The sequence below is a fragment of the Xenopus laevis genome, chromosome 5L, assembly GCF_017654675.1.
Source record: "Xenopus laevis strain J_2021 chromosome 5L, Xenopus_laevis_v10.1, whole genome shotgun sequence".
In the NCBI taxonomy this organism is placed as follows: Eukaryota; Metazoa; Chordata; class Amphibia; order Anura; family Pipidae; genus Xenopus; species Xenopus laevis.
Window position 1 is genome coordinate 110,537,492 of NC_054379.1, and position 24,039 is coordinate 110,561,530.

General features: G+C 40.0%; 1 long non-coding RNA gene across 1 annotated transcript in view; it reads right to left on the reverse strand.

The window, feature by feature from the left end:
- Positions 1-22,643: 22,643 nt before the first annotated feature.
- Positions 22,644-24,039, reverse strand: part of LOC108716968 — a 41,900-nt gene continuing 40,504 nt past the window's right edge. The window contains exon 5 of the long non-coding RNA XR_001935800.2: positions 22,644-22,682. This is a non-coding gene — a long non-coding RNA (uncharacterized LOC108716968). The remainder of the gene's footprint in view (positions 22,683-24,039) is intronic.

A 24,039-nucleotide genomic window follows, 5' to 3' on the forward strand; every position in this document is an offset into this window, starting at 1 on the left:
TATAAATATGCAATAAATTCAAGGTGGCAAATGAATGCTTCAACGTTAATTCATGAAGCTGGAAAACTCGTAGATGAATTCATAAGGTGCATTTTATCATGTTGTGAAATAATTGCCTTAAATCGTCGCTTTAAGAAGTCTGTGTGTGACCAGTTTATCATATTAATGACCAATTCATCAATTCATTAACAAACAAGAGAAGAGGGATCAGTGGAGACTCTTGGGAGTGATTCATTGCACTTTATGAATTCTGCATCTATGAGTTTTCCTTGGTCTGTGTTCTTAGCACCACATAATTGTGTAAAAAGCTTCTTATAATTCAGGAGGAATTACAGTAAAACCCCCATGCTATGTTTTTCAGGAGATCAGACAAAAAGTGTCAAAATCTGGATAAATGTAAAATTAAGTAACTGTGTTATGCATTGTATATCGGTGGGACCAGAAGAAAAATTTTGTAAAATGAAGGTTTTACGGTAGTGACTATTGCAAATAAATGATTATAAATACCTTAGAGGAGCTTTTTATTAAGTAATTACAAGTTATAGGGTTCATTCAGATGAAGTAGATACACGCTTGGCTTTTTAATAGTTATAAATGTGTGCCCACTAATTGCCTACCTTCACTACAGGGCTGATATACTTTATTAGCACATTGTGGTGCACGGCAAAGAGCACAGTACTCTGGGGGGCACCATTACACCATTACACCATTACACCTTGCATCCATAAGTGCCCCACATTCTGCCTGTAGAATGGTGTTCTAGTAAAGGGACATGTCTACAGATGACAATGCCCCACCCATTTGGCACAATTTGCTGCCACCTGTGCAATAGTCAGGCTTTTCTCCTTGGAAAGTGGGTAAATAACTAAACTACAAAAGACAGAACTGTGCTACGTTAGATTTGGAGTTAAATACTTAAAACATTTGCACCGGACTGTGGCACTAAAAATTCCTATTGCGAGTTAAGAAAACATTATCAGGGATGGATTTCTAAGCCAGGGTGCCAACTTGCCTCCATCGACAGCCCACTCACCCGTTTGTAACCCCCCAACACCAAAGCAAATCTCATTTGAAATAATGGGGCCCTGGTGGGCAGGAGATTTTGACAGCATTTTGAGGCCCCAGTGTTATCTGAGCAAAGTAATTTCACCAGTACACTGTATGCATATAAAACTGAACAGTTACACAAAGTATTGCCCATCTGCACTGACACATTAGGGGAAACCCGCACTGTTTAACAAATCCTGCATTATTTGTACTGCCTTAACAACCATGCTACATAAGAGGATAAGTATATAGTGAATAAAGTACCCCCTCTTGTAAATTATAAGGATATTATAAGTTACCGAGGAGTTTCATGACCATATAAAAACACGAGGCCGACGGCCGAGTGTTTTTATACAGGTCATGGAACTCCGAGGTAACTTCTAATATCCTCATATTTTGCAACAGGGGGTACTTTATTTATTATAATACACAAATTTCAGTGAGTCATGTGACAGAAATGACATCAGAACTCACCGTTTATAACTGATGACATCAGAACTCACCGTTTATAAGGATATAATTTACAGGATATTCATAGCTTTTGTGTATTATATGTATACATACAAACAGAATAAATGTGGGTGTGTGTATATTTACAGAAGGATTTGTATATCATATTGTACAAAAGCATCTTTTTCTCTAAGCCATTGGTTGTGCATGGTAATTAAGCACATGATAATTATTTGTTATAAAATTGGTGTTGAAAAAATTCTGGACTCCCAATCTCAAACTGGAACCAGGATTGGTGCATGTGTAATTTTCTATGTAAGAAATTATTGGCTTTCCAGATGCACTGAATTCCCCTGGGCTGAATGTGGCCCCCGTGTGATTTCTATGGCTCCATAGTTTGACTCAATGGGGCAAATTCACTAAGATTCGTAGTTGCGCCAGTATCCGCTTCGCCGCACTTCGCCAGGTGTATTTTCGCCAGCGCTACGCAAATTCACTAAATTCCGAAGTTGCGCTCAGGGGAAGCGAAGCGTAAGGTTGCGAAGTTGCGCTAGCGTTAATTCGCCAAGCAAAGCATACAGTGCCAAATTGAATTTCAATGGAGGTATATGTAGCAGCACTACACAAGCCTGGGAAACCTTCAAAACAGCAAATAAAATTTTTATTTTGCCCTACACATGTGCCCACTGTATAGTTAGGGCTAGTCCACACGGGGAGATAGCGACGCGTTTGCGGTCGCGGCTTTTCAACAGATGCGCTTTTCAACAGTCGCCTGAAAATGCCTCGCCAGGCTTTTTCAGGCGACTGTTGAAAAGCGCATCGCCTCGTGTGGTTAGCACAGGCGTTTTTACATAGGCGCCCATACAAAACTGTTGCCTGCGCCGGTCGCGGCGACTGTCGCGGCGCTTTGTCGCCGCGACCGCAAACGCGTCGCTATCTCCCCGTGTGGAATAGCCCTTAAGGTGCCATGAGTTAGGAAATGTAGGGGGAAGGAGGGTAGCCCCAAAAAAATTCGATCTTTTTCAGACTATCACCCATAAAAAAAGAAAAAACGCCAGCGTTTTTTGGGACTTAGAAAAATGTTTAACTTTTTTTGAAGCAATCCCTATCTACTCTATTGCACTTCGCCTGGTCTGAGGTGGCGAAGGAAGTCTGGTGTAATAGGTAGCGTTCAGAAAATTTTGCGCGTCAGTGAATTTGCATAGTTACGTCCGTTGCGCAAATTCGCCAGGCGTAAGGGTGCGAAGTAACACTATCGAATTTACGCCAGCGTCTGTTAGTGAATCGGCAAATTAACAGAAATGCGCTACGCTAGCGAATTAACGCTAGCATTAGGCGCTTCGTCCTTTAGTGAATTTGCCCCAATGTCTTATCTATTTGTTTTATATGATATCATTAAATTCAATAATCAAGTAACCTTGGGTTATCACTTATTGTCCTACAATATGTAATGAGTTTGGCCAAAATGCTACTTCTGTGTTGTTCCATCACGTGCCCCTGCCATCAGCATTGTTACTGTGTGAATTATTTGGAATTATGTTTCCTGTGTAATTATACCACTGACAGTACAGAGACCCTTAATAACATTTCCAATCACATTAACAGAAATACACACAGAAATCGGTGCCGGTGAGTCACAGCAAAATACCCGTAGCCTGCCTCCTAGCCTAAGACAAGATTTTTCCCTTACACTGGGCTCCTACTTTCAAGTTCTTCATCTTTGTGGAGTTTAAACACTGTATTCCTTCTCTTTTATTTATTTTATATCTGTTTTTTTCTATAAAATCCAAACCCAGTGCTTTCAAATCCAAGTGCCAAATACAAAGTGCAAAATGATGTGCACAAATAAGTCCATCATTAAAAGGAAAAGGCTACATACTCAAATCGTACAGGCCGGAAGGCTCTGTGAAAAAAAAAAAAGTCTTCAGGTCTTCCTACTCTTAAACTAGGGAGGTCCCCTTTATCTCTCCCCAGTCAAAAGGCACAAAGGTACAAGGGTCAGACCCTCCTCTGTCTCACATCTAGGCAGGGTGCCTTTCCTCTGGGTTTGGCCCAAGCCTCTCACAGGGTTTCTTCATAACAAAGTTTTGTTTTTTCAGGGACATATGAGCCAGATGGGTCACACAGTCCTCCCCTAGGTTTGTGGTGCGGAGCCCTAATGGGTCTACAGCACCCTCAAAACACAAGTGAATAATCACATAGAAAACGTCAGACCAGTCATAAAAGTGCATAATAATTAAATAACTATAAAATAATAAAAGAGACAGACTGACATTAGTATAAAAATTGCTTTAATGGACCAGTAAAAGGCCGGAGCATAAAAGAGTGGTGCAACATAAAAACATAAAGTGCCATGGGAAAAATGCCTCACTAGTGCAGAATGAACCACCACCTCACTGTGTATATGAAGGCACCCTGCAGTCACAACTAGGGCACAGCGCTCCCTTGGCATTCATGCCATAGCCTTTTAGCCAGAGGATCAAGTTAGGATTCTGTGATCAGTACCTCGGGCTTTCTATAAAAAATGTGTTCTTAGAAGGGGAACAGGTGCCTCACTGATCACAGAAGCCTACCTTGATCCTCTAGCTAAAAGGTTGTGGCAAAAAAGAGCCAAATGTGAAATGTAATAAATAATAGCCGAATGCAAAAATCCTAAAAAGGAAAAAGACCCAATACTCAAATCCCTGAGGCCAAAAGGCAACAAGTTTTCAGGCCTTGCTTAGCCAAAGATTGGAAGGGTCCCTTTATCCCCAACCCCTGAGCAAAAAGGCATAAAGAGTCTTCAGATTCTCCTTTGCATCACGGCTAGGGAAAGTCCATTTCCCCCGATCTCTTGACGGAGAATAGTAGGATCCATGGTGGTACCGTGTGGTTGCCTGGTACTGCAAGGAGCACGTTGATGCAACTACGGAATGAGATTTTCTGTGCTACTGACTAAAAAGTACAGTGCAGTAAGTAAATGGCCCCTAAAGAATTACAGTAATATGAGAGAACTCTACAGTACACTTGATCTCTTAAAGGAGAATGAAAGTTCCAATTCAAAGGGAACCCCCAAGGATTGTAATGACTTACCTGATAACCCAGCCGGTGATCCTGTTAGTAGAAAACTTCACCTTTTCCTTCCTTCTTTCATTTTGATGGGCAGGGGACATGTGCAGTAGAGTTAAAAGCTGGACTTTTCACTCTACTGCGAATACGTTGGCAGCTGGATTCTTAAGAAGGGAGGTAGAGGATCGCTTGCATGCAAGTACCCCAGGACAATGCAGTTTTTCTTCTAACAGGAACACCACTTGGGGTAAGTCAACAATCCTTGGGGGCTTTCCTAACATTTGGCACCCACCTTGGATTGAAACTTTCTTTCTCCTTTAACAGGTAACCCAGTATATATGTACAGTATATTATCATTATTTTTATTCTATGAAAGATTAATAGCTAATTAATTAATAGAAAAGTAGGAAGGAGGTCCCTGTCCCAAAGAGCTTACAGACTAAGTGGGTGGGTAACTTACAGACACAAATAGGAAGATAATAAGTACTGCAGGTTACAGTGGATGACACTGCATTATAATTGAACTGGGCTATGGGAGAACACTATCATCCATAGAGTCTATTTTAAAGCATATCATTCAAATTTGTTTCAATTATTTCTTTTCTCCTAATACAATGTAGTTCAAGCTTGCAAACAACTGTGTCATTCTGTATCTGACAGGCCACAATATAACGTGGCTTAAGGACAGACATTTTACCTGTTTTCCTTGTATCTTACAATATAAAATGTCTCCTCTCTCTAAGAATAAGGACAAACGCTATGAAGCGTGGATTCCTTTGCCCCCTCCGAAGGGGAACTATTTAACCTCATGAGTGCTGGGGAGTGGAGTCACTATGACAAGCATGGGTTTTCAGAGTGTTTTTCTCTCTTTCTCTGGCTGGTCCATAGCCCTCCTCCCCTTTTTGTCGCATTACACAGTAATCGGAGAGGGTTTGGAAGAGCTCCAGGGAACAGGATGTACTTGGCAGTCAGACATGGCCTTGATGTCTGCAAAATGTCGGGAAATGCAGCCAAGAGCTGCTAACTGGGTCATTAACCTCTAGAAGAAGAGCAAGTACTCAGGTCTTGTCTCTCTTCTTTTCACCAATAAAAATGCCTGCTGGGTGGGGAGGGGAAAAATTAACCTGGGTTTCTAGGATCTGAATGGTGAAGAAAAAGCTCTGCTTGGCCCCCACCCTTGTGTCCCAAAAATGAGCCCAGAAGTGAGTCTGAGAAGTGCTGCTCAGTCCTAGAGGCGTTAGTTCTCTTTTCTGTAATGGAAACTTCCAGGAAATGTATCTAGTCGAAAACATATAAATCAACCCTAGAAAACAACAAGCCTCGTGCTGGTCTCTCATAAACACTGATTCATCCTCCTCCCACCCCTTTCTGTCTGCTGCACTCGTTTCCTCCACTTACAACTGGACCAGAAGATTTCAGCTGAGACCCAAAGTCCCCTCGTGTTTGGGGTCATGATGTGCAACGAGAGGAACACAAGCATTTCGGTTTCCAGAGCACGAAAGAAAGTTCTGACACATTTATTTCACTGAATGTAAATTCCCTTGTAATAAAGGAAAAGTACAGCTTTTAGCCAAGTTGCCCATGGTGACATATTTTCAGGACATATCAGGACTCACAACGTGTGACATTGTCTATATGTTTATCACACACGCAGGAGAAATTTGGGACCCAAAATGACCCCTTTGATGCCTTTGAGACCTGCATGAAATGGCAGCATAAATACTTCTTGACTGAATGCTCACATGAGCAGTGTTTTCCCACAATGCCAATAGGTAGAGAATATTAAACATTAGGGATGTACTGAACCCACTATTTGACAATTGGCCAAATCCTTTGTGAATACCGAATCCTAATCCTAAATTGCCTATGCAAATTAGGGGAGAAAAAGGAAAAAGTGTTTGTTTTGTGACAAAAAGTCACATGATTTCCATCCCTGCCCCCAATTTGCGTTTGCAAATTAGGATTCGGATTTGGTTCGTCCAGGCACAAGGATTCGTCCAAAGTTGAATCCTGCTGAAAAAGGCCTAATCCTGGCCAAATCCTGAACCAAATCCTAGATTTAGTGCCTCCCTATTAAACATATTCTCCACAACAGTCTCATTTTTCTCAGGGAAAGTACCATAAACACAGGGATGTGGCCTACAGAAAACGGCAACGGTCTGGTCAGTTTTGGAGTTCAGCAGAAAAATACAAATTCTATGAAAATGACCAGATAAGTTAATACTCCATAAAGGAATGTATAGTTGAATGGTGAGCATGTCAGGACTGGATTACTAATGGGGCAGAAGAGCTGTGGCTTTGCCTATGAACCAGGATCTCTTCACTCTCTTTATATTTCTCCTCTCTCATTGCTTGCATGCAGAGCTGCCCTACTTCCCCATGCAATGGCCTGATAATTCTATCCACAGGTTCACAGGCCAGATCTTATTAAAGTAATTATTGCAAAGTGTTCTGTGCAGTTCTGGGGTTAGAGTGATGGAAAACAAATCTTCTGAGAGGCATGTCCTGCCCTTGGACCTTCACTTGTCATTTATCTTCTCTCTTGTTTTGTCCTAATAGCAAGTGGCCTGGATTAACAGCATCTGTAATAAACTTCCCATGGCTACCTTTGACTCATATTCACTTTTGGCAATTACTACTCTAATTAAAGGGTTAATTCACTTTTATTTCTTCTTTTCCCCATATGGGTCAGGGCCAGTGTCAGACTGGGGTGTCAGTGGCCCACCAGAAAACTTTAGACTGTGGGGCCCACTTTCCACACTATTATTCCTTCTCTCCTCACTCAGCCTTTTTATTCTAGACTTTTATATCTATTACTCTATTCTTCCATTATTACATAAAGAAATAGGGAATGGCCAAGAAATAGGCTAAATGATTAGAAGCAAGAGGGCCCACTGGGCCTACTGGGAGTTTTCCTGATATCCCGGGGGGCTAGTACGACACTGGTCAGGGCACATGCTCAGATTCGGGGAGATAAGTCACCCGGCAACAAATCTCCACTTCCTCTGGGTGACTAATCTCCCCGAACTGCAGCGTCGGACTGGACATCTGGGGGCCCACGGGGTTATTAACCTCCGGGGCCCCCCACGTGCATGTGCAAACATCGACACGCACGCCAGTGACGCAATGAATTTTATTTGGGGGACCCAGAGATCAGGGAAGGGGGCTGGGCCGGCGGGGTTTTTTTTTTCCCAGTGTCCCGATAGCCCAGTCCAATGATGCCGAACTGCCTCCTAGGGTGTCACTTGGAGCGTTTAGTTTTCTTCATGAGGCAACGTCGGGTGACTTTGTAAAATGAAGTGCTCTGAGCTAGTCTGTGGGAGACAGTTTGGGGAGATTAGTCGCCCCTAAGAATAGGAAATTTATCACCGAGCAACTGATCCCCCCGAATCTGAGCGTGTGCCCTGACCCTTATAGTTGTGCAGCAATTTGAAGATATTCATTTTTCTGTTTAGTCCCTCTCCTCTTCATATTCCAGTCTCTCATTCAAATCAATGCATGGTTGCTAGGGTAAAATGGATTGCTGAAATTGCAAACTGGAGAGCTGCTGAATAAAAAGCAAAATAACTCAAAAACACAATTGATAAAAAATTAAGACTATACAGCCCTATGCAAGACACTAGGGGGTCTATTTTTCATACTATGTAAAAAGTAGAGTGAAACATTACCTGTGATGTTGCTCATAGCACCCAATCAGATCTTTGCTTTTGTATCTTATTGCTGATTGGTTGCTCTGGGTTTACATCACCGGTAATGTTTCTCTCCGCTTTTTATACAGCAGGATAAATACACTCCTAGGTATTTATACAGCCTGATCTTGGAAACTGCTTATAAATACAGCCTTAGCCATGTGACTGATTATAAATACAGGACAATGTCTAATCAGAGCCCTATAAAGGACAGCAGTTGCAGCTATGGCCTTGTTCAGGAGACTTAGATAGGATAGAGTACACAGGTTTTGTGTTAGTTAGTCTGACAGTTGAGAATGTTTTTTTCTGGGCCATGGCTTTGTAATTAAACTCTTACATTTTTGGATTCCTACTTATTTGTAATTCTTCTTGCATGTTGGGAATTATGAAGCGTCAGAAGACATGCCAAATGGATAGGTTTCATTTACTTTGTTTTAAGCAACCCATTTCTGAAACTGAAGTTTACTGAGTGTAGCTCTTCTGATCACAGGAACATTTCAATCCTTCTGTTATCCAGAATGCTTGGGATCTGGGGGTTTTCCAGATAAAGGGTCTTTCTGTAATTTGGATCTCCATATATTTAGCTTACTAAAAAATAATTTAAAGGATTACATATTATTTTGGATCAAGCGCAAGGTACTGTTTTATTATAACAGGGGAAAAGGAAATACATTTGAATTATTTGATTAAAATGGAGTCTACGGGAGAAGGCCTTTTTCTGTAATTCATTGCTTTCTGGATAATTGTTTTTGGTTAACAGGTTTGGGATTAAAATGCTATGGGTCAATGACAGAAATGATATTGCAGGGATGTTTTCTCGAGGCCACTAGAATTATTGGGTGTTAATCTATTACTTTTAGCTTGAGAGGCAATTAAACTGCAGTGGGTAAAGGTTTGTCTTTTTATAAGTTTAGCTTCTGACATCTTTTCACTTATTAGAGGACTATTGTACTTATTTGTGTTAACGGAAGCAGAAATGAATCACAATGAATAGGGTTTCCATTATGGCTGCTGCATGCCCCAACCTCATGTTTTCAAAGACTTAGCAGCTTTTCACCCATGTAATACAGTGGTAGCGTAACTTTGTTATCATTAACATGAATGTGCACACTTGTTATATTCTTCACTGTGTCAGGTTATAGCAATGTTGGCAAGACAGACATGAGACAGTGTGTTTTGCTTTTATACTAATATCTTTCAATGATGAGGTGGGTCTGTGGCAGCAAAAGAGATCTGTTTTGAGAAATTGAGTGACACCAGTTCTGTCAGCCATACCACCTCCTTTCATATAAAGACCATGACTCCCTCTAAACTCTGCGCAGAGCTTCTGATTATAGAAAATAATGCTCAGCAACAGAGCCCACTTCTGGCAAATACAGCCTTGATGCCTGGACACAAAAGACTCCACGCTTCACTGACTGCAAAGCAAGATACTCCAAGGATCAGCAATGCCTAGAAACAGTCGCCTGGAAGATTTATGACCTTGGCAGTGTGATACAATCCTATCTACTCCCCTTAAATTGAAACCAATATACAGGATCAGTCAACCATATGCTAACAGACCTTTTAGTATTTATAAGTATTCTGCAGAAGAAATGCCATTATTGATTTTATTACCGTTGTCCTTCCTCTGTGTATAGTCCAAATCAGCGAGCAATGCACTGCAAAACAGAATGTTCTTTATCGGTATTTATATGCTGTACAGTCAACTTTGTAAAAGGGGGCGTTGTTCCTTTAAAGATTGTCAGTGTGTGTGTGTCTCATAAGCGGGTATTCAGATGTTCAGCGAAGCAGATGAAGGTGTGGAACAGTCACAATGAATAACTTCATCCGACTTCAATAAGTGGAGCAACTGTTTACAGAAGTAAAGTCATTCTATCTCATTTGTCCTGGAAAAAAAAAAACCAGGCAGATATAGAACGTCATAGGGTTTCCTACTCAGAACAAGGGGTGAAGTCAGGAGGAATGTGCAGTGAGTACCCTCTGCTGGTGACATAAAATACATTGGCATTTATAGTGCATCTTGGTTTTTCCAGCAATATGTAAAAACTGAAACATCAAAAAGATAGTGGGTACCTGCTGTAAGCTGTGTTTCTATGTTTATGAATGCAGTGCAATGTGCAAAAATAAATGCAATTTGCTATGTTCGTTGTCAACAATGCAGTTTCCTCCCCAAATTCCCAGCAGGATAGTGGCGCCTACAAACCAGAGCATACTTTAGCTTTTAGCATATTTGTGCATGAATTCCATCATTTTCGGCACAGGGTATCTATAATGGCATTATTGTACCATTCAGTAGACACGGTTAGTTGCCTGTGCAGTTTCACTAGGCGAAGGGAATCCTAGAAATAACACGTCCCCAAGGCAGCCCATCAATGCAGGCAGAACCAGTGCTTTGGTGCAGGTTGTAAGGAGCATGTATAGGCACAAGTAACAAAAGAGCAGGATTTTGTATTTGTAAATTATGCTTTCAATGTCTAAGAACTATTGTGTATTAAACTTCCTATACACAGGCTGAGCTGATGGAAGATGCAGACATTTTCCTGCGTACAGTCAGTCCTAGGGAGCAATGCTGTCAAACATCGCCTACCTGTCAACACTGACTATTAGAAAACTTGAAACCAGTAGGACATAACCAGGTGGAGAGGTAAACTTCATCTTCTGCCTAAGGCAATAGAAAGACTGGGGCTGCCTATCAAAAGTCATACAAACATCCCTGCTAGGATCTCTGAGCAGACTCCTAAACAATCTCTTGTCATAAATGGAAAGTTTCAGTTATGCTGCTATGCTTTGGAGACACCTCGTCTTAAAATGAGCCGAAGAAAAAAAAACAATCTTTTCAGCAATACAACAAGTCTTACAAATAGCATTTTCATTCTCATTGGAAAAACATAAACTACAAAATTGTCTAAGATTACACACAAATTGAGGCTACTATGTTTTGAACAAGGTTAATGCTGTATGATATTGCACGCTCGTTCCATCAGTGAGTCCATCCACAGTGGAAATGAAAGGCACACTTCATACCTGTGCATACACCTAATTGCTAACTCTCTAGTGCTGGAGGGTGTTCAGTGAATACTTAACTTCTGGAATCCATAAATCTGATGTTCTGTTAAGTCAGGACATCAAGGCAACTTACGTGTTTACTTTGTGAGATACAAAGCCTTGGTGCATATGTCTGTAGATACTGAGAGCAGATTTTGTACTGAGGTTGAAAGGCTGATCCAAAAGGAATACGTTATTGCAGAAGGTTTTGTTCTGATATCCTGGTTTAGTGACAGACTGGGCTTCAGAAACCTAGTGAAGTAAGAAATGGAAATAGAGTAGTGAAGTTGAATAAACAAGCAATGCATAGTGGAAAATTAGAAAAGTAAATAAAGGTATAAGGCCTTGGACACATTTACTAAAGGGCAAAGTATCTAACGCTACCGACATTTCACTAGCGTTACCATCCGCAGGGACATCGCCGATTTACTAACGGGTGCAGGTGCCAATTTGCTAGCGAAAGAGACTGGCGCTAGCGGTCATTCGCACTTTATCACCAGACGACTTTTCCCTCTGGCGAACGGTCGTTACTCCAAATCCGCAAAGGAAAAATTTCTTTGAAGTATAGAGTGTTCATGAAACATTATGAAATGTTTTAATTAACCAAATCATGGAAATTTTTATGCTGGGGGTTTCTTAAAGTTTTTTTTGGGGACCCAGCGTAAGATTAAAGTCATTTTTTAATATTTAAAAAAAATATATCATTATATTATTAATGATGCACCTCATTGAAATTAATATTGTAGCATGGTAACAAAAACAGAGGGGCATGTTTACTAACATTGGAGATAAATATCTGGAGAAATTTCTGCAGATGTTGCCCATGGCAACCAATCAGCAATTAGATTTAAACAGCCACAGCCAAGTTAGAAAACAAAAGCAAAGATCTGATTGGTTGCTATGGGCAACATCTCCAGAAATCTCTCCAGATATTTATCTCCAATGTTAGTAAACATGCCCCAAAGTTCTTTACAGGGGATCACCGAGAACAGATTCTAGCTCCCAACCATAGGTTAACAATTACAGATATCTGTTTTCAAAATAATATATTTTCACTTAGTTGAGAGAATTTAGCTAATAAAAATGTTTGTGAAACAATTAGAATGCCAGTTGTTAAGCAGGTCTAATCACTGGCCAACCTCACTAATGATCATATGGCGTAATGGATGCACAATCTAATAAAATATACTCAGAATAAAAAATATTAGCATGTTATGTTTGACCTCACTGCATGTACACTGCCTACACAGGTCTGTGCTTATTAGTTAGAAAAAGACACTTCTAAGCAGATATAAAAACTCTACAAATATATTCAAGGACAACACAGATAATTCTCTACATTCCAAGGGCTATTAAGAGATACAAGGACGCGCATTTACGAAAACCAAGTATAAAGTAAGTGTCAGGAACTTTGTAAGTTGTAAGGGTAAGGCCAGACGAGGATATTCGGGGATTTTTTGTCGCCTGGCGACTTATCGCCACGTCTTTTGCGCGACTATCTCCCCCAACTGCCTCAGCAACTTTTCCCCGTAGGCTACAGCACAAAATCGCCTGCGCTAATGCACACGCGGCGATGCGTTTTCAATAGTCGCCCATTGTCAACTTTGGGCGACTATTGAAAACGCATCGCCGCTTGTGCATTAGCGCAGGCGACTTTTCATTCTAGCCTATGGGGAAAAACCGCTGAGGCAGTTCGGGGAGAAAGTCGCGCAAAAGATGTGGCGATAAGTCGCCAGGCGACAAAATCTCCCCGAATCTCCTCGTCTGGCCTTACCCTAAAATATTTAATGTTCATTGAACCCCTAAGGCTTATAGATTATAGAATAGAACTAATGTTGTATATGTCGTTAGTATCATGAACTGGAGTCAAGGTTGGCAGGGAAGTTTTTTGTGTCGGTTTTCCAATGAAGGAGAAACCCCTGTGTGTTATAAGTTTAGGGATGTAATTTGCCCCAGGGCTGTAACCCACACCAGCTAGTCATCAATTTTGTTGTGTCAGTCTGTTTCAGTTACTTTAAAAAGAAAAGCAAATGTCTAGAAGATGAGCTCTCACTCACAGGTTGTTGCTTCAGAGATCTTTTAGTCAGCCTGACATTCTGCAACCCAAACCCTTGCTTGGATTTACCATTTACAAAGTATAAAGATGTATTAAACATTCCACATGCGTAATACCCCCATGGCTCAGAAGGGAATCACACTGCAATTACATTCTTATTTTTTATTAGATTTTGAATGACATTTTCTTGGTTGTTCTTCCAGGATTGATTTTTAAAGTAAGGGGCTGTTAACAATACAATTCAGTTCTTCTGTAAAATTCTATTTATATCAGGAGGCTGTTCCTTTACATTTGACCCTCTTCTTGGAAACAGTAAAAGAATGTATTTCCCCTTTGTGGCTAAATTGGCATATGCTTCAGTTTGCTTATTCCTGTTAGTTTGTCATGCACACAAAAGTACTAAGGGGCAGATTTATCAAGGGTCGAATTTCGAAGTAGAAAAAACTTCGAAATTTAGACCATCGAATAGAATCCTCTGACATTCGAAGACGAAGGATTTTATACATCGTACGATCGTATAGTCTGATTGTACAATCATACTCCGATCGTACTTCGAATTCGAACGATTTTATAGTACGAGCGTTAGATTTTCCCAAAAAATCCTTCGACTTAAAAAAACTTAGCAAAACACACAGGAGGTCCCCATAGGCTAAACAGCAATTTGGCAGGTTTAAGTTGGCGAAGTATTGAAGTCGAAGTATTTTTAAAGAGACAGTACTTTGATTATCGAATGGTCGAATAGTCAAATGATTTTTACTTAGAAGTCGAAGTAAATTCAAAGTCGTAGTATCCTATTCAATGGTTGAAGTATCCAAAAAATTACTTCGAATTTCAAATTTTTTTACTTCGAAAATTCCCTTGAATTCACTTCGACCCTTGATAAATCTGCCCCTATGAGTCTGTGTCCGTCCCCACAGTTAAATTAATTTCTGCAGATAAGGAAAGCAGAAACGTGAGTTGGTTGGGCCAAGAGAAATGTAGATGCAGGCAGACAGCAGGGAACTGGGGGGAGCATCCTCTGATTATATAGTGAATAAAGTACCCCTATTGTAAAAATATAAGCATATTGTAAGTTACAGAAGAGTTACATGACCATGTAAAAGCACGAGGCCGAAGGCCGACTTCTAATATTCTCATATTTTGCAACAGGGGGCAGTTTATTTATTATAATACACAAGTTTCAGTGAGTTATGTGACAGAAATGCCATCACTAAGCTCCAATTATAACCGATGACATCACTAAGCAGAGGTACCAAACAAAGTACAGGTGTGGATACTTACCCTTCACTGACATCTCTGCCTGTGTGTGTCACCTTGAGGGCAAGGTCACACGTGGGTTTTATGTTGCGTTTTTAAAAACGTACAGCCAAGCGTAAATACGCACAAAATGAATCCCTAGTGAAAACAATGGAATACGCAGTATAGCAATTCCCGTGGGCCGTTTGCAAGCCAATATCCGCCACAAGACGCCAGTATTTGCGTTTTTTTTTTTTTTTTTTTTTTGCAGAAACGCCAATACGCCAAGGAAATGGCATCTTATTGAACTCTTTGGGATCTGCAGGTTTGGAAATACACTTCGCTGAAATACGTTGCATATTTTCAACATGGCAGCCAAACTCTCGTGAGATGGATTTCACATATACGGCATTGTATGCTGGTGACGTTATTACATTGCGTATTGACGAGCAGTACGGCTACATTCTACGTCTAAATTGTATTCCACTTGGCATTTTTTCACAAAAGTTTGCTAAAATTCTTCTGAGTGGAATTGTGGGGAAGGAGAAAAAACAGAAATGCATGTTTGGAAAAGAAAACTACAGGCTGAAAAACACATATTATCCAGCATGTGTGGTTTCATTGAGTATTTACGCTTGGCTGTGTGCTTTTAAAAATGTCACATGTGGCCCTAAGTGCATATTATCTGCCCAAAAACTTTTGATCAGGGCAAGCTGTGTTTCAGTTATTATTATTACTAGAGGGGACAGATGATACATCGCTTCACCTGGCCAATATTACAAAATAAAAGAACGGTGTTTTGCAGGATGACTCATATTTTCCAAAATAAAAAATTCTACCAGGGGTATATAATTGTATGAGTATATATATATATATAATGCCTTGCCAAATATTCAGACTATTCTCTTGTTTCGTGCACTGAGATTGTTTTTGCTGTGATATTTGTATTCCAAAGCACTGACGCTCAAAAGGAGAAATTTTTTGTGAGTTATTTTGTATTAGAGGCATTAAGGCAAGTCGCATGCAGTGACAATTCAGCCCTAAAACTTTTTTTTAGTTGCCATAGTACCAAAGACAGTCCCTTTTTTTCAATTTCTCTCAGGAGATTGTTTATTGCCCTGCAGCACAAATGTATCTGTATTTACCTATATTCAGAAAAGCTTTCCCAGAATGCATTGTGATGACATATCATGCACTTTGGACATGGATCCCTTGGCCCCTCCTTATTGAAAGATTTACCCCAGGGGTCCGTGGAAAATATTTTTGAGCTGCTGACAGCATGGAAGGCAGGTTAGAAGTCATTAGTACTGGTTCAGGACAAGTTTACTGAATCTAGTGGTATAGTGTTACACTTTCATACATATTTCAACTTCTGAACACCAGAAACGAATACAGGTGTTTTTATCCACATTTTAGACTGGGTTTAGACAAAGTACATGTTCCCTTTAATATATATATATATGCCGTCACTAAAGAGATCTTCAGAAGGGATGTGGATAAGGGAATCTGGCTTTTAGGACACCCTGTTGCAATTCCAGATGAAAGTGTGACATTTCATTCGCTAACATTATATCCATTAATCAGTGGAGTACGTACAAATGCCCTTTCCAGCACTGGCATACTTGTTAATGGTGTACTCTACCCATCTAGTACATTATGCCTCCCCATTTAAATGTGAGTTTTATAAATAACTCTAAAAGCATTACATAAGATCCTGATGTGCCAGCCAGCATTTCTAACCTTCTTGTGGAGCGTAAGTAGTTTCACATTTTGTAGTTAATGTAGGATTTCGCTCTGCCTGATAATCGCTTATCAAAAAAAGAACATGTTTGGAACCATTCCGGAAAAGGAAAGCACACACCAGATTAATCCCCTTTAATCGTATTAATTGTTTATCTTTGGCACAATTACAGCATTCAGGATGAGAGTTTGTGAAATCTGCTGAACGTATGCTTCCCATCTCATAATTATATCTGAATGGTGTTGATATTTGGGAGCAATCCATGGCTTCAGTCCCATACTCATTGATAACTTGTGCTGTTAGTGCTGGTTTATGGGGTACTTGGCAATATTCCTTTTCACAACCCAGTCTGTTATAAATGCTGCCACTAGACTCGTTCATCTATCTCACTGCTCAACATCAGTTGCTCCTCTATTCATATTCCTTCACTGGCCCCCAATCTCCTCTAGAATCAAATTCAAACTACTATGAATCTATTTCAGCTCTGATCTCAAAATACTTTCCTTTACGCAATCTTTGTTCTGCTTCTGACCTTTGCCTCTCTTCTCCTCTTATAACTTCTGCCCATTCTCTTCTACAAGACTTCTCTCAGGCTTCTGCTTTTCTGTGGAACTCTCTGCCTAAAACTGTCAGACTCTCTTGTGGTGTTTATACAAAGGGCCTGTAGGTGTCACTGTGCACAAGAGTTATAATGTGTATACATAGTACTTTCCATACTGTGTAAAAGTATTGGAGTTGAAGCTACTGTTGAAGTGTAATGGCTGCATGAACCTGCTAATAAAGCACTGTTATTCTCTACTCATCTTTGGCTACCAAAACATAACATCTCTCCTTCCTTCCAAACTTTCAAACACTCCCTAAAGACCCACCTGTTTAGGGAAACATATTCAATGTGTCTTGATCAATCAGACATAAACTTCTCACAAAGTACCATTTTTTTCTTTCTTATGCTTCAAATGTACCCTAACCCTTTAGATTGCAAGCTCTTGTGAGTAGGGCCCTTTGATCCTATGTTTACTCTGTAACCCTTGTGATTGTTATAAATTATTGGAAAGTGCTTTGTAACTTGCTGGTGCTTTAGAAATAAATGATGATGAGTAGCAACAAGCTGTTCAGAAACTTTTGTGATTCTTCTTTATCTCTCACTATGACCATTTTCTGTTTTCAAGGTTGCAATCAATCAAGCTTTTAGATTTGGGATCATAAACATATTATCATATCAAAATACAAAGTAACTGGTACTCTGTAATGCTTTAGTGCATCATTGTTTAACACCATCACAGCAGGTTGACTTTTTGTCTTACTTTGCCAGTTGTGAGCTCATGAATGCCAATGTCTGCTGATCTATGGTGCCATGTATGTATACTTTATGCATACTTATGTATTACCTTTCTACCAAATGTATAGCTGTTATTAATAGAGAATAAAAGTGTAATCATTTAGGGGTCCCAACATGTTAGATACCTCCCAGTGATTAATATCTCTTACCTGTACCCTGTGCTGGTGCTTCTGTTCACTAAAAACTGCACCTGCCCAAAAGTTCCTTGTCACCATTTTCTTTGCATTCCCCAATCTTCTTTTCATTTTAGTTCAATCAGGCACAGTACAGTGAAGGCCAAACTAAAAGCCATTTTTTACTCTGGTGTGCATATGCATGCCCATACCCAGAGAGAGAAGATTGTATTGAATGTGCTTTTACAGAAATACCCTGGGTTGATGCTCAGGTTGCCACCAGTTTGGTTTTGACCCAAACAGTTTGGTTTTTCTTAGGGCTGTTCGGGTTTCAGCCTTGTGAAACCTGAACAACAATAATCTGGCTAATAACCACCTCTGATATGAAAGCCCCCCCCTTGAGGCATTAACATGCCCCCAAATATCATAACTCCACCCAAATGTCACTGCTCCACCCCTGATGCCATCATCCCCCTTGTTCAGTTTTTGTGGAAGTTGGTAACCCAAGCCTGTACAGTTTTCCACTAACATCTGCTCTGTCTGCACCAGTGTCCTATTCATAGGCTCATTTATGAATGTAGAAAATCAATTGCCATTTTTTACACCCAATGCATTGTTGTTTCCCAGAATCCCAGTGCATTATGCATACATATTGGCACAATTTGTTTTGATCAGGTAAACTATTACAATCACTGTGCCTAACATGTGTTACTTCTCAGTAATTGTAATCTCCTTTAAATCTGTATAATGGAAACTTGCTGAGAAATAGACCAGCCTTGAACTGATAACATTATGGTGTGCCATAGCACAACAAGTTGCATTATTTATTTCCAATGAAGGAACCCTGAAATTACAATCATTGAAGAGTTTCCTTGTGTCAGTCTGTGCACATAAGTGTAATTCATGAAGCAAGTTGAATGAGTGCTTTGGCACATTGTACAGGAGCACGTGTGACTCCATTTAGAGATTTGCACTGCTAAATAAACCTTACTATTTCTCATACACAAACATGCAAAACCACTGTGCACTCTTGCCAGTATACTGATTCTCTTACACACTCAACACACTGGGGCAAATTTACTTACCTCCGAAGTTGCGCCAGCTTTGGCTTTGCCGCACTTCGACAGGGCTGCGCAAATTCACGAAGATCTGAAGTTGCGCACAAGTTACCAATCGTTTGCGAAGTTGCGCTAGCGATATTACGATCAGCGGTTCGAAGTTACGTTAGCGAAGGTAAATTTGCATACGACGGGCAGTTAAAGTACAATGGCTGTATATGTAGCAGCAAACACATTACACTACACAAGCCTGGGAACCTTAATAAATGTATTCTAATGCCCTACACATGTGCCCACAGTATAGTTTAGGTGCCATATGTTATCAAATGTAGGGGGGAAGGCGGGTACCCTAAAAAAAAAATCTATCTTTTTCAGCCTATCACCCTATAAAAAGTAAAAGACGCCAGCGTTTTTTTGGGACTTGGAAAAAATTTTTTTTGGACCATCCCTATCTACTCTACTTGGCCTGGTCTGAGGTGGCGAAGTAAAGTCTGGTGCAAGAGGTAACATTCATGAAAATCCGCAATTTAGTGAATTAGCATAGTTACGTCCCTTCGCCAAGCGCAACTTCGCCTGGCGTAAGGGTGCGAAGTAGCGCTAGAGTAGGTCCTCTTCGCTAGTGAATTTACGTCAGCACCCGCTAGTAAATCTGCGAATTTTCGATACCGTTAGCCACTTCGCCCTTTAGTAAATTTGCCCCACTGTGTTATAATATGAACACACAGATTTACAAGACTAGAATATGTGGAAATTCAGATATCAGAGAACACTGCCTGTGCACAGTCTCTCATTTGATAAAATGATATCTCAGCGCCACAAGCTATGGAAAAAAACAAATTGCGATATTGTTAATATTTAGTACAGTCACCACAAATCTGTGTGTGTCTTTAACCACAGAAAATCTGGTTACCGATTTTTCTCATGTGTTCTAAAGTGCTATAGGGATTTTTTACAAAGTTCTATCTCCAAAATTAAATTAGAAATACATAAAAGGAGGTGATTATTGTGTTTTTTTTCAAAAGGTAGAATGAATCAAAGCAAGGTGCAGTGGTGTTTTCTACAAACCATTAAAGTCAACATGTGTTGTCTCCACTCTCTGGTGGGATTAGCAGTTTACAAAATTCCTGATTTCTAAAATTCACTAAGCCGCGAAGCGCCGAACGCTAGCGTTAATTCGCTAGCGTTTGGCATTTTCGCTACTGCGCAAATTCACTAACGAACGCTGGCGTAGTTTCGCTAGTGTTACTTCGCAACCTTACGCCAGGCGAATTTTCGCTAGCGACGAAACTACGCAAATTCACTAACTTGCGCAGTGTACTGAACGCTACCTTTTACGCTAGACTTCCTTCGCCACCTCAGACCTGGCGAAGCGCAATAGAGTAGATAGGGATTGTTTAAAAAAAAAAAGTCAATTTTTTTTCTAAGTCCCAAAAAAACGCTGGCGTGTTTTCTACATGATGGCTGAAAAAGATCGAAAATTTTTTGGGGCTCCCCTTCCTCCCCACTACATTTCCTGACTCATGGCAACTTACCTAGACAGTGGGCACATGTGTAGGGCAAAATAAAATTTTTATTTGCTGATTTGAAGGTTTTCTAGGCATTTGTAGTGCAGATACGTGTTCCTCCATTGAAATTTGAATTTCGCGCCGTATGCAAATTAGCCTTCGCTAGCGTAACTTCGCTTTATATAGCGAATCAACGCTAGCGCAACTTCGCAACCTTACGCTACCCCTGTGCGCAACTTCGGATTTTAGTGAATTTGCGGAGCCCTGGCGAAACTACGCCTGGCGAAGTGCGGTGAAGTGTGGCGAAGTTGCGCCTGGCGCAACTTCGCATCTTAGTGAATTTGCCCCATAGTGTCTTTATTTTTAAAAAGGTTTTAAAACTGATTGCACTTACATAAATCACACTTCTAAGCGCATAACAAACAATTACATTGTTACTTACAGTGTTATGGATGGTGCATTTTGTTGAGGGGAACCTTTGCAATTGGGTTCTGTCGGCGTCTCCCTCCCCCATATGTTCCACCTGTGAATCCACTCACTGCTGTGACCGGAAGTGATGTCACACCTGACGCGTTTCGCTGAGGACAGCTTCTTCAGAGGTTATATGTTCTTGGCCATAATCGTTCAATAAAAAAATTTCCGGGTGTTACAGGATATATAATTACTTGTGGCTCTAACTCTAGAAATACTGATAAATAGGTACACAAGTCAACACCCCATTTCTGATTTGTGTCCTTAAAACTATTTTTAGCTATTCAACACATTCCCTCCTTTTATCAGTTTCCTAATTAAATATAAAACTTCCTTTAGGAGCAAGGTGTTGAATAGCAGTACGAAATATTTTTCCAACAACATCTGTATAGAAAAAGAATTTGTCAAAACCAAGAAACAACAAGCATTAAACAATGGGCAAGAGAAGAAGGGAAGAAAGAGTGGGCAGAGATAGAAAATCAATGGGCAGGGTTACCTCTGTCAAACTATCTATGGTGCGAGCCAAAAGACATACCAAACAAGGTGAAAGCCCACCCTTTAATATCTACTACACTCAAGATCTGGTATGGCAATAGAATTAGGTTAAAGCTGACTAGAAGGCCGTTTATATTACAATCCTTGACAAATAATATTTCTTTCCTACCTAGCCTGGAGAGGGGTGCATTTGGGAATTGGCGGACCTTTGAGGGGAGAACAACGAGAATTAGCGATTTCTTGGAAAAAAACAAATTGGTTCCTTTAACTGAAATTCAGAAGAAATGGGGGAAACAGGCTAGGGACATATGGAACTATTGCCAATTGCAAAACTACTTTTATAAATATAGAGAGGAAGAATGGGACAGGGAATTGACTAAATGGGAACTATCAATGGAAAGTAAAGAGGCCCCCAATAAAGTTGTTTCTAACACATACAAGCTTCTAATATCAAATATCTCACTGGGCAAAGATACAGCACTCAGCGAATGGGAAAAGGACTTGGGTATTGAGATCCCCCCTGAAATGTGGAAAAAGATTGTGTTGCAAGCTCATAAATCATCTAAAGACATAAGAGTGAAGGAAATGAACTTTAAAATAGTCTCTAGATGGCATCTTACTCCAACTAGGTTGAATAAGATGTTTCCTACACAAACAGACCTTTGCTGGAGATGCGGTAAGGAGAAGGGGACACATAAACACATATGGTGCAAGTGTAACGAACTGCAAGATTATTGGGGTAAAATCCTCAAAGTAATAAAAGAAATAACTAACCACGATTTGTCAGTGGATAATGCCCCTTTGATCTTGCTAAGTTTTGATAAGGTCAATAAGGGTCTATTAAGAGACCCACTCACCTTGCACCTGCTGGAGGCAGCTAGGTCAATCATTCCAAGACACTGGAAGCAGAGGGGCCCCTTAAGCAGCATGGAATGGCAGCAAGAGGTAGAGCATATTAGAAAAATGGAAGAAATAACACACATTATCCACAACAAGAGTAACAGATACTGGGAAGTCTGGGGACCATGGGTTAGGTACCTAAATAAACCGAGTTAAAAGGGATGGTAATAAAAACAGAAAGATAGGGAGATCCCTCAGTAGCAAGGAAAGGAACGCATCGGGGAGGGGGCAAGGGAGGTAACTGAAATAATAAAGGTTATAACCGGTTTAAGTAATCCTAAAAGGATCGACATGGGCCTGTGGGTGTGACAGCGAAGGCCAGGGGTACCCAGGGGTGAGTTAATTAGGGTCCCATTTACCCTTACACACTCTTACTTTACTTTTTTATTCTTCTTCTTTTTTTTTTTTTCTTTCTTCTTCCTTCTTCTTCTTTCTTCTTCTTTTTTTTATCTGTTTATTTGTTTATGTCTGTGGTTTTGTAATGTACTGTAATGTATTTGAAAAAATTTGTTAAAATAAAAACTATAAAAAACAAAAAACAAAAAAAAAACAAGAAACAACAAGCTGCACAAAGGATATTATTAGGATATAAAGAGATCCCATAAACTGTGGATGAACAGTATAATAACTCAAAACCTGGGAGGCCCAGTAATCCTGAGATTTTTGTAATTTTTTTATTTACAGTCATTTTTGTAATATATTTCTATAATACTGTTTTTGTAAAAAATATTTTTATAATAAATTTTGTGTAAAATATAAAATGTTTTTTTATTTATATAAGGGATATGAAAATAGATTGCAGAAATACTACTAGAAAGGAAATTGTTTTAGAACATTTTAATTGGGTGACAGTTAATGTGAGTGGACTGACTGTACTCTGCTCCTTGGCCCAATAAAAGATTCTGGTATGAGATGCAGAGCAGGGCATTAATGAGTACAGACGAGCCCTGTCCTTATCACCATAGGGTAGGCATTTAGTACAGGGACACATTGCAGTTTGTGTTTGCTGCTAATCCCTACCTTGCATGTCTGAATGATGCACAAGTTAAGGAACAGGTACAGGACTGGAGGGGTAGGCATGTAGGTGTTACCAAACTATATTCACAGGGTTGGTTTGCTCTTTGCAAGAAGAAATGCCAGTCCTGAAAAAATGTTTTTAGATACATTCTTACCCAAAAATAAGAACCCCCTTTATGAGCTTCCTCAATTATAAATTCAACAATTAGCAAATAAAGAAAATCCCATTACTAGAGAACAGAAACTTAAAAAAACACTTTGACCATGTTGACCACTTGGGTTCTGAAAATAATAGTAGTGCTCAAAGTGCAAACACACTCATTAAAATACACAAAAGAGTCTGCATGCAAATATTGGTTGCACCCCCACATATCTGGCTGTACAAACAAGGCAATTTAACAGGGTGATAAATATAGCATTCCAACACGCACTGCTAGATGTAAATACACAGTATTAAATAAATTAGGGTTTATGCCCAACAATATGAACAGCATATCTTACAAATATTATTAATATCCTCAAATAGTTAGTAGCACCCAAAAAGCACCCAATTATCCCTAGGTAGCCACCACACCTGTATTCTCACTTGTTGCTATTTCCCCCCCCCCCCCCGGATCACAAGGCACAAGTATATGCAAATAAAGGCCCATGAAGAAGCAGGCAATGTACGATGTGCATTGCTGTGGGCAAATAGAAGGAGATTCGAACACTTATTTACAAAAAATTTGTACATTAAAGGGCATTATAGACTGCTAATGGGAGATTTATTTTTCCATAAAATGGATCATTCCTTTAGACTAGAAGAAAAGAACTTTCATTTGAATGC